Source organism: Mus musculus, chromosome 8 (assembly GCF_000001635.26).
Source record: "Mus musculus strain C57BL/6J chromosome 8, GRCm38.p6 C57BL/6J".
Taxonomy (NCBI): Eukaryota; Metazoa; Chordata; class Mammalia; order Rodentia; family Muridae; genus Mus; species Mus musculus.
Window position 1 is genome coordinate 26379228 of NC_000074.6, and position 11420 is coordinate 26390647.

The 11420-nt window shown below is 45.3% G+C and overlaps 2 long non-coding RNA genes across 2 annotated transcripts; one reads left to right on the plus strand and one right to left on the minus strand.

The window, feature by feature from the left end:
• Positions 1-2518: 2518 nt before the first annotated feature.
• On the plus strand, positions 2519-10091 carry Gm31843. Its single transcript, XR_378836.2, has 3 exons — positions 2519-2926; positions 8152-8236; positions 9833-10091. It is a non-coding gene; the product is annotated as a predicted gene, 31843 (long non-coding RNA).
• Gm39148 lies at positions 6883-9817 on the minus strand. Its single transcript, XR_870274.3, has 3 exons — positions 9701-9817; positions 7769-7961; positions 6883-6993 (listed from the first exon to the last, which is right to left on the minus strand). It is a non-coding gene; the product is annotated as a predicted gene, 39148 (long non-coding RNA).
• Positions 10092-11420: the final 1329 nt, after the last annotated feature.

Consider the following 11420-nt stretch of genomic DNA (forward strand, 5'->3'; position numbering starts at 1 on the left):
TTCCAGACAGTGCTAGACTGAAGTGTCTTAATTACCAAGGCCTGACAACTCTAGTAGAAAATGTTGACATCTCAGAGAACTCTAAGATTCAAGACAATAAAATGACTGAACTTAAACCCCATTTCTAGGTACCAGCAAATATCTCTGGTCACCCAAACTGGGAACATAAGATGGCACACATTTAGAGATCTTCAACTTCCATGGAAAGAACCTCTTGGTGTTTTGTCATATGTATTAGAATGTTTGATCAAAAATCTTCCAAAGAGGATGCATCCTGTTCTGTAACAGTATCTTCAGGAGGCAGGAACAGGTTTCCCTTTTCTGTGTGCTGGACAGGAAGTACCATTTGATCCCCATGGGTTAGCAGAAGGGGGATGCTGGCAACCACACTGCTATAGTAGGTGTAGAAGATGCTCTAACTCCTCAGCCATGGGAAATAAAAGCACAGGCATTTGATGTCTTGGCTTATTGAGATCATATCACTTATTTCTGATGTTTACCTGTGAGTCAAGAATAATTTTGCAAAACATTGTTAAATCTGGATTCTCATGACTCTTTCCCGGAAATCCCTTACCTGTCCCTTGAGTGGGTGTGTTACATTTTAGTGAGGGGCTGTACAGTTTGGGGTAATTCGGTTGGATGTTCCCCTGGTTCACAGTCTTAGTAGCAGCAATATGTAAAACAACACAAATCTCAGGTGCCCCAATGGCTGTCTCCCTGCCCTGCCCCCATCTTCTCTTGCTTATTTGGAATTAGAATGGCACACAAAAGACAGATCTTTAAAGTGTATTTAAGTGACGTTTATTCTTTAATAGGAATTATAGTTTTGTCTTCTCAGTTATCTTCAGAATAATCCTGTGGGGGTAGATTGCTTTTCTTTTCTTTTTTTTCTCCTCCTCCTCTTCCTCCTCTTCTTCTCCTCCTCCACTTCCTCTTCCTTCCTCTTCTTCCTCCTATTTCTCCTTCTCCCCCATCCCCTCCCCCTTCTTCTTCTGCTTCTTCTTATATCTGGAAACTGAAGCCAACATAATTAATCCAGGAGGCCAGCTCTACAGTTTTAAGCAGAACTCTGAGTTCCAAAGTCCCTGTAACTTCTATACTTCATCTTAAGATGAAATAACTTTTAAAAATATTTTTTAATGGGCCCAAGATATGGCTTAAGAGATCAGTGCATTTTCTGTCAAGACTGACAGCCTGAGTTCCACCCCCTGGACCCACACCATGGAAGGATAGAATGAACACTCTTGCAAGGCCCCCTATCATCTCTGCATGTGTGCATTACCCTGGGACTTATCTATGGAGCTCAGCCAGAATTAAATAGGGAATTTTCCAAAACCATAGTTCGTCCTGAAGTCCTCTTTATGAATTATGGTTCATCTTCCCTGAATTTTCCTGTTCTTCTGTCTACCTTTCTTGTTAGTTGGGCTGCAGGAAGCTTTGGAGCGAGGAATAGAAGAAAACAGGGATCAACCTGCACTAACAACTTTCTCTAAACTGGTGGAATATGAAATGACAGCCACTTAGAGAACTTAGTAAAATGCAGAACCTCACAGGGTGACAGTTAATATTTGCACCAAAGTCAGTTCAGGAAGAGAAGGAAACAGCTTACATGGGCTCTTGGCAGTTAACTCAAACATTTACCATACTTCTTTCTGACAGCAGAGGGCGCTACGCAGCACAGGATGGAGAAAGAAGAGAACAGGCTTAGATTTGTGCACAGTAGGTCAGACCCTAGCAACTCTAGTTCAAGTTAGTTTATTACTCTTACATAAAGCAATATCACATGGCTCATCTTTTAAAATTCTCAAATAGTGAATAGCACTTAAAATATGAAGCCAAAAATGCTTAAGGCTTGATATACTTAAATATGCAGCCATTTGTTTGTTCTTAGTAATACATTTTATCCCCTGTGGTAGGAACCATTGACAAGGAGGGAGGGAGAAAAGGAGGGAGGGAGAGAAGAAGTGAGGAAGGGAGAGGAGGAGGGAGGGAGATAGAAACAGAGAGGTGGGAGGGAAAGAGGGTGGGAAGGAGGAAAGAAGAGAGGGAGAGAGAGAAGGAGGGAGGGAGGGAGGAAAGAAGGAAGGGGGAGAGAGAGAGGTAAGGAGAGAAAGAGGGAGGGAAGGAGGGAGGGAGGAAGATAGAGAGAGGGAGGGAGAGAAGGAGGAAGGGAGGGAAAGAAAGAGTCAGTCTCTAAGAATTTGTTTTTATGGTCTACTGAGCTGCACAGCCTTCTATGCCTCAGTCTAGTCCCAAAATGCATTCCGTGGATAGGACGAGGAAAAGAAAGTGCCTGTGGTAAACTCTGGTGTCTGGGGTGCGGTCATGGGAGCCTGTAACCCCAGATGGCTAAGGCAGAAGAGTTGCTGTGAGTTTGAAGCCAGCCTGGGCTACATAATGAAACCTCATCACAAAAAGAGAATTAAAGAGAGAAAGAAAGGTAAAAAGGGGAGGAGGAGTGTGGAAGAGAAGAAGGGAGGGAAGGAAGGAGGGTTGGGAGGAAGGGAAGGGAAGGCAGTTCAGTCATGATTTTAGACAGTTTTAGAACTGCCTATTCCTCGACAGTTCTGTTAAGTTTCTCAGGGCAGAAGAACTCTGAGACCCAGTGCTGAGATTCGGTTCAGCCATTTCCAGGTCCGCTCCTGGGCTTATTTTATGTGATTTTTGCTCCATTTCCACAGTGTGTAATTTAATGATGGAGCTCAAAGCTTCGCGATCCCTACATCCTCTGATTGAGTGTTACAGTAGCTGGGTTCCTGCCTCCTTTGCGCACAAGCTCCCCCCCTCCTCCCACCATCTCAGCTCAGCTTCCCTCCAGTGATCCAAACAGCCTTCAGTCTGAAGGTTGGCTAGGCTATGCTGCTCATGCTTTTAAACCTGCTTCTCAGCCAAATACTGAGGCCCAAGGATCAGACAACCCCAGGAGGTGGGTACATAGCAGAAAGCTTGCTTTCTCTCACAAAGATGCACGGGGCACCTGTTATTCCAGATGTGATCCTAGGCTTTCAGCACGCAGTAGGGAACAAAATGGAAGAGGAGAGAATGCAGTTTTCTGAGGGAGCCGACATCCTCAGGGAGGGACAGATATGAAGACATGCAAATATCTGTCGAGTGGGACTGAACGCGCTACATAAAAAGGGAGCAAAGAAAGGAGAGGTGGGAAGCAGGTGCTAAGGGTGAAGATCTCACCCAGAAGGTGACGTGTTGTTAGCAAAGATGGAAAGGAGTTAGCTTGGATTCTCTATGCGGTATAAAAAGCTTCGGGGAGAAGCTTGAGCAAGGACTGTGGGTGGAGCTTGTGCCATGGGAGGAGCTTGTAGAAGGACTGTGGGTGGAGCTTGTGCCATGGGAGGAGCTTGTAGAAGGACTGTGGGTGGAGCTTGCACCGTGGGAGGAGCTTGTGCAAGGACTGTGGGTGGAGCTTGCGCCATGGGAGGAGCTTGTGCAAGGACTGTGGGTAGAGCTTGCGCCTTGGGTGTGAGGACTAGGAAGCTGCCTGTGTGTCTGAAGCAAGTTGAGAGGACGATAAGTGAATGATCTGAGGACTCAGAAGGTTCTTTTGGTGTCCCTGAGTGTATTAGTGTATGTGTGCTTGTGCATGTGTTGTGTGTACCTATGTGTTAGTTGTGTGTTAGATGTGTGTGTATATGTGTGTTAGATGTATGTATGCGTTAGGTATGTGTGTGTGTGTTAGTTGTATGTATGTGTGTGTATGTGTGTGTGTGTTACATGAATGTATGTGTGTGTGTTAGTGTATTAGGTGTGTGTTTTGGGTGTATATGTGCGTGTTCGGTGTGTGTATGTTAGATGTGTGTGTTAGGTGTATGTTTGTATATGTTACATGCGTGTATGTGTGTGTCTGTGTATTAGGTGTGTGTGTATGTTTGTGTGTGTATGTTAGGCGTATGTTTATGTTAGATGTGTGTGTGTTATGTGTGTGTATGTTTGTATGTGTTATGCGCAGGTATGTGTGTGTGCCTGGGTGTTAGGTGTGTTTGTGTATGTGTGTGTGTGTTTTCTGAACACTGGCTGTGCTACTTTTACATGCTGGACCGCATCAACTTGAGGGCTCACAATGCACGAGAGGGGCTATCTTGGCAAAGGGGGCGTGGTCTCAGAGAACCACACGGTCCAAGGCAGCAGGAGCTTAAAGAACATCTCCCCATACTTTAGCTGAGCAGGAAGCAGATTGGAACCAGTGCTGGACCTACCTCCATCCCTAGGCCCCACAACCTCAGAAAACAGTGCTAGCAGCCCAGCTGGAACCCGGTGTTCATAGGGATTAGACCTAACCCATAATGCCAGGGGAAGCTTGCTTTCTCCGACCACTGAACCCTTCTGCCAGTTTACCTTCTCTGCAAATGGAGGGACTGAAATACACCACCACATTGCTGTATTAGCTAGGATCAGCCCTAGTTCTGTGTTGTGAACTGGGAATCAGTGTAGCATGTCAAGTACCCCGAGTTAGACCTTGGGCTTCAACAGAGCTTTATAAACAGAAAGCTTTAGGTAGTTACCGAGCATTAGTATTGCTTTGTGATTATTATAAAGCCAATAAGTACCAACCATTGTTAGCAGGGGTGGCAACAAATATCCCATCACATAAACCCTACAGGGATTTTTTTTTTTTTTTTCAGCAAGAACTCTGTGTATGTGTGTGTGTGTGGGGGGGGGGGGTAGGGGTAGGAGTTGAGGAGGGGTGGTGTGTGCAACAGCTCTCAGGCCCCAATGCCTGACAATACTGTAGCCATTACACAGGACTCGGTCACTTTCCTTAATAGGAAAGGTTCACATGCTCTGCCTGGCTGAGGAATGCTTTGAGTGTCTTTCTCCTACTTCCTGATCCCAAACTTGTCCCTTCCCAGCCACCATTCCCCCTACATTTCAAGTTGAGACCAACTCGAGGTTCCCAGGCTGGGAGGGAAACACAAGGGCCCTTTCTAAGTTCTCTGCCAATTTTTATTTCTTCCAATAATACAAACCCTGTTTTTTTTGTTTTTTGTTTTTTGTTTTTTTAAATCGGCCAAATAAATAGAACCAAAAAAGGCAGTCACATCCAAAAGAGAGATTTATGAGATTGGTGCTTGAAGGGGCCCCTCCTCCTCTGTGCACGTGGCCATCCCTGCTCCCCAGTTGGGCCCTGAGGTCTCTAGGCCTTGCATTTCTGAGCCAGTTATAGCTCAGTCCCGCCCACAAGCCACTCCTCCCTTTTCTGACCTCCTTCCTCCAGGCTGGAGTTTACAAGGTGCCACCCTGCCTGGCTTTACTAAATGCAGCCCTTCAAGGTGTCTCTGCCCACGGGAAGCTCTATGAACAGACTTGTGGCATTTATTAGCAGGAGAGGGAAGGAGTTTGGCTCATCAGAGAGCAGCTGGAGACAGGGCTTTTCAAAGGCATCCACTGACCTCTGGCTAGGCTGCTGGGTGCCTGCAGTTGCAGACTCAGAGGACTTCTTGGATCAAGATTTCTCTCTTCTCTCCTCCTCCTCCTCTCCCTCCTCCTCCTCATTCATTCTCTCTCTCTCTCTCTCTCTCTCTCTCTCTCTCTCTCTCTCTCCTCCCTATCCCCTCTTTGCAGCAGTGTCCTGACCTTGCAAGGACCCCCATCCCTCCCACCCCCCACCCCCCAATCCATCTCCCTACATTGTGTCTGTCTGGTGAACTCAAGCTGGGAGATTAATTGCTGCTATCACCCCTAATCCATCACACTTCCCAAAGATTGTTTTGACATCTAGTTAATTTTTGGCTGATGATTTATCAAATTCTTATTACCGAGCTCTGAAGGGGCTCATTTATTGTGTTGATTCATGGTAATGATAAAGGGGAAGCCGTTTGAATTTTAACTACATTTCCCTCGTGCTTCTTTACCCGGTGTAAAAAAGAATTAAAGGGGAAAGGGGAGAGGGGGGCAGAGGAGACACAGCCAGGAAAGTCTTAAACAATTCAGAATGTGAATTCCGAGGGTGAGGGAACCAGGAGAGGGGGAGAAAAATCCCACACACACACATGCGCACACATATGAAGTGTTTTTAGCATCTGGGTCTGAACTGCTTTTGGAGAGCTCAGACCCCTTAGGCTCTTAAACATTTATTGCTCTGTAATATTACCTAAATGTCTACTAGCGTTTTATTCAAATAGAACTTAATGGTAAATGACTTTAGTCATACCCCAGTCAGTAGAAATGTAAAGTGAGTGTCTTCGCCGTGCCAGATGGCCGCTCCACCTTTGAAAAGTGCAATTAGACTTTTGTTGGCCACACTGGTCACTCCCCAGAACTTTTCAGTTTCTCATTTACCACTCAACTCTCAAGAGTAAGCCAGGTGGTGGGAAGGATCCCAGAGCCAGTGTCCATCCTGCTTTTAGGATATTAGAGAAAAGGCTCTCCTTCTGGGCGGGGTCCAATCTGAGAGGCGAAGACTTGAAAGTGCTTGCTGGTCCAGGGGCCATGGGAGAGACCTGAAGCATCCATCCCAGGACCCAAGTCCAGACCGCAGCAATAGACATAAGGAAGAAGTCTGCCCATCCCCCAATGACTCCAAAAGTTTCACAAAAGGGGTGCATGTTGGGTCTTTCTGGATGAAGAACAGGCCTTTTATCAGCTGTATCTGGCTCCCAGAGTGGACAGGGAAAATGTCTTCCCCATCCTCTCTCCACACTCGGCCCAACTTGGAGACCAAGTTCCATCTCACTGGCTGTCCCCTCATCAGCCCTCCCCCACAGCCCTCCCTCACCAGCCCTCTCTCACCAGCCCTCCCCACCAACCTTCCCCCTAGCCCTTCCTCACCAGCCCTCCCCCACAGCCCTCCCCCACCAGCCTTCTTTCTTTCAAAGTTCAAGGACTCACTGTGGGGAGTCAGGCTTGCCTATAAAAGTCTTTAGCATCTAAGGACTTCTTGATGGTATGAGTTGGTCTTCAAAGAGCTTGAGAGGAAGGCAGCATAAAGGTTCCCCACAGCACCCTTATAAACAGGCTATTTTTCTCTCTTTCTGATTTCTGAAAATACATAAAAAATGCCTCTCAGAAATAGTCCAATTACAATAAAATAATCTGAGGCTGGGAATAGTTACACACACACACACACACACACACACACACACACACGCACAGACAGACACCAGCACCAGAGCTAATACTGAGGTTATTTCAGTTTTAAAACAGTCGTTGATTTTTTTTCATTAATAAATGTTCTTTGACGATATCATACATGGCTACTATGCATTCTGGTTATCTCCCTCCATTTTTTTTTGCATCAATTTCATGTACATTTTGCCAACTATGGCGTCTCCCAACCCTCCCAGTGTTTCATACCGACTCCCGCAGTGAAGCATCTCAGATCCTAAAATCTGATTCTGAATGCTCCAGAGTTTGAGCAGTTCAGTAGGACACCATGATGGAAAACTCCATATGACAACACTATGTTTAATAAGAGGACCTTCTGTGTCTATGAGGTGTGCATCGGGCGTACATGAACTTTGTCCCTAAGTCCTACCTTCCAGGTAGCTCATTCTTTACAGTGTGTGCAGAAATTCTGAAAATCCAAAGCATGTTGGCCCCCCCACCCCCGCCCCTAGGCCTCACATCAAATCTGCCCACAGAGCATTTGGGGAAAGATAATCCCTACATCGGACTTCCTTGCCAACCCACTTTTTATGCTCCTAGAATATCCTTCCCCAGATTCTTGCAACTAGTCATCTCCCAGCCTAGCCCATCAGCCTCTAGGATGAGACACCATCTCCTTGTGACCTCGCCATCTCACTTTGCTCCTCACCTGGCCACCCAGGCTTCATTGCTCTTTCTTCAACAAGCTGACACCTCCTCTTCACAGGGCCTTTTCATTGGCTGTGGCTCCCGCTACCTGAGATGTTTTCAACCCAGGTGATTACAATTGGTCCTTCAGAGCCTCTTAGCTGTTCTCAAATTCCACATTGTACAATGTCTTCCATCTCTCACTAGGATACATTCTTCACAATGAAGCCAGGACACAGTCAAGGACAAACGGATGGGGGAGAAAAGAAAAACGTTGAAAGGTGGCACTTTGGGTTGCAGAAGAGATCAGTTGAGAAGAGGACTACCATAGCTTGCTTAGCTTGGGCATCACCCATGGGTAGGAGAGTAGACACCTGAAGCCTTGCTGTTCTTTTATTTCCTCAGGTAACTCACATTCTGCCGTTCATTGATGGATTTTGAAGAGATTGAACCTAGTTTTCATACCCCTTCCCATTTCATCTTCAAACAGGTGATGTGTCAATCAGCTTTTACTGCTGTAGCAAATTGTCTGGAATACTCAATTCATAAAGGAATAAGTTTTATTTTGCCTCATGTTTTCTGGAGTTTCTGTACATGGTCATTTGGTCTGTGTACTGGCTGGTTTTGTGTGTCAACTTGACACAGGCTGGAGTTATCACAGAGAGCGGAGCCTCCCTTGAGGAAATGCCCCCATGAGATCCAGCTGTAAGGCATTTTCTCAATTAGTGATCAAACATCACTCCATAGCCTCTCCATCAGCTCCTGCTTCCTGACCTGCTTGAGTTCCAGTCCTGACTTCCTTTGGTGATGAGCAGCAGTGTGGAAGTGTAAGCTGAATAAATCCTTTCTTTCCCAACTTGCTTCTTGGTCATGATGTTTGTGTGGGAATAGAAACCCTGACTAAGACAGCTCTATATCCTTAGTTCTGTGAATTGCACATCACGGTACAGATGTACCATGGATTGGGGGTTGGGGGGAGGATATTTGCTTCATGGCACCCAAGAAAAATAGACAAGAAGGGTCCAGGATCTTAATACATCCTCATGACCTAACTCTCCCCTCAACCTCCAAGTCCAGGTCTTAAAGGTTCCACACATCCCAAAATCAGCACAGGTCAGCATTTAACACTCAGATTGTTGGTGATTCAGTTAAGATGCAGACTGTTAGAAGCTATGTGTGAAGAATGTCCCCCGAGGAATTTCTCCTCATGTTCCCTTCCATTGTCTAGTATAAAATCACTGGCAATCACACTTCTATTGTGTCTGAGATAAGGCATATCCCACTTGGGTATCAATGAATCGGTCAATCAATTCATTATCCCCTGTTGCTGCTCTTTCCATTTCCCTACCTTGTCCTTGTTCTCTTCCCTGTTCCCTGCTGTCACACAGACCTGTGGCTCCTCACATCTCTCCTGACATTTCTTTTTACTCACCAGTGTTGAAATAAGACCTAAGCAGACCTGATGCTACGTGCCTGTAATTCCACCGTTCAGGAGGCTAAAACAGGAGCATAGAGGTTCCAAGCTAACTTAGATGACATAGCGAGACTCTGAAAGATAGAGAGAGGGAAAGGGGGAGGGAGAAGAGGGAGAGGGAGAAGGGTAGGGAGGGGGAGGGGAGGGAGAGAGAGAGAGAGGGAAGAGAAGGAGAAGGGAGAGTAGGAAAGAGAGAGAGAGTGAAAGGGAGAGGGGGAGGAGGGTGGGAGAGAGGAAAGGGGGAGGGGGAGAAAGAAGGGGAAGAGGGGGAGGGGGAGTAGAAAGGGGAAGAGAGAGAGTGGGAGAGAAGGAAGACAGATTAAAAAAAACTAGAAATGAAGGAGGAATCAGAGGTAGAGGAAGGATGACAACTTAGAAAAATTCTCCATTGCTCCCTATAGCATCTGTGAGATCTGCTTCTACCATGCTGAAGATTAATGTTCTCCAGAGAAACCCCACTCACTTTTCTTATTTTCTTACCTCTCTCACTCCTCAGCATACCTTGGTCAAGCCTCCAGCTGCCTTCTAATTCCACCACCTCTCTGTTCTCCAAGTCCCAACTGGCTCCTTAGTGCCCAACTTCTGAAGCTCTGTTTTCCTGTCTCCTTGCAGCATTTATCATGATAGTTGACTTCCTGTCTCCAAAAACACATCTTCTGCCAACCAGGCTCTCCTCCAGCAGCCAACAACTGTATCCTTTAGTGCTTGTCACTGTTACCACATCATTTTAACATGAGGATATCTTCTCTTCCCTTGGACTCCATGACTGTTCTTCTTAGACATCTTTATGGTTTCCTCTCCTTCTGCCCATACTATAACACCTCATAAATGCATTTTTCTAAATGTCTTGTGCTCAGTCCCATTTACAAAATCTTACATTGGAATGTAGATAACTTTGGTAGCTGTCTATATTTGGTGCCTTTCAGACTATGTTATAATTAAAGTTAAAACATTTATATCAAGTGAATCTATATTAATTAAATCTACCTTTCACATTTCCATAGAAAAATGACCTTTTCTTCATTTAGCTCCTGCTCATTTAAGGAAAAAAAAGTAAACTGAATTTTATTATTTTTTTACTTAATTAAAATATAATTACAACATCATCCCAGTCCCTTTTAATTTCGTGGCCTCTTCTTTAGCTGTCATCGTTATATATGTACATGTGTGCAAAGAAAAATATAAATGCAACCTACTGAGTCTGTTTAGTGTTGCTACTACGAATAGCCTTTTATAGCTGACTACTTGAGGCTAGTTAACCATTTAGGATGCTTATCTCCAAAAGAAACCAATTCTCATAGGGGTCTCATATTTAGAAGATACAGTGTTGCAGCAGGCTCTCCAGTTCTTTAGCTCCCAAAGTTGCTCTTCCACATCTTCCTCAACGTTCCCCGAGCCTTAGGTACAGGGATGTGTTGTAGATTTATCTACTGGGGCTGGGTACTTCATCCTGAGTCGTTCTGTGCATTTTGACTAGTTGGGGCTTTTGGAGAACATGTAGCAGTTTTCTTTCTGAATCTGGTTTACTTCACTCAAAATAATCTTGTGCAGGTCCACCCGGTTACCTGCATGTTTCACTGTTTCTTTTTTCTTTACAGTTGAATAGTATTCCATTGTGTATATGCACCAAATATTCATTATTCTTTCATCTGCTGAAGACCACTTAGGTTGCTTCATTTCTTACCTATTATGAACAGGGCAGCAATGGACAGAGTGTGTCTGAGCATGTGTCTGTGGAGTAGGATGTCAAGTCTTTTGGGCATAGGGCAAAGAGTGGCATAGCTGGGTCACATGGTAAATTTATATTCAGTTTTTCCAGAGCTCTCTGCACTCATTTCCAGAATGGATGCACTGGCTAGCAGTGTTACCAACGGCAGGGTCTGCCACACATCTGGGACAGCATTTGTTATCGGCTGCTCTGTTGATTGCAGCCACTCTGACTAGGCTAAGATGAAATCCAGAGTTGGTTTAGTTTGCTTTTCCCTAACTACTAGGGATGATGAACATCTTTTTGAGATATTTCTTAGCCATTCATATTTCTTCTGTTCAGATCTATAGCCCATTTTTAATTGCGTTGTTTGTTTCCTTGACTCTTGGCTTTTCCTTACATATTCTGGATACCAACCCTCTGTCAGATGCACAGCTGGCAAAGATTCCTGACCTCTCCGTACCTGATGGTTTCCTGTGCTGTGTGCAGAAG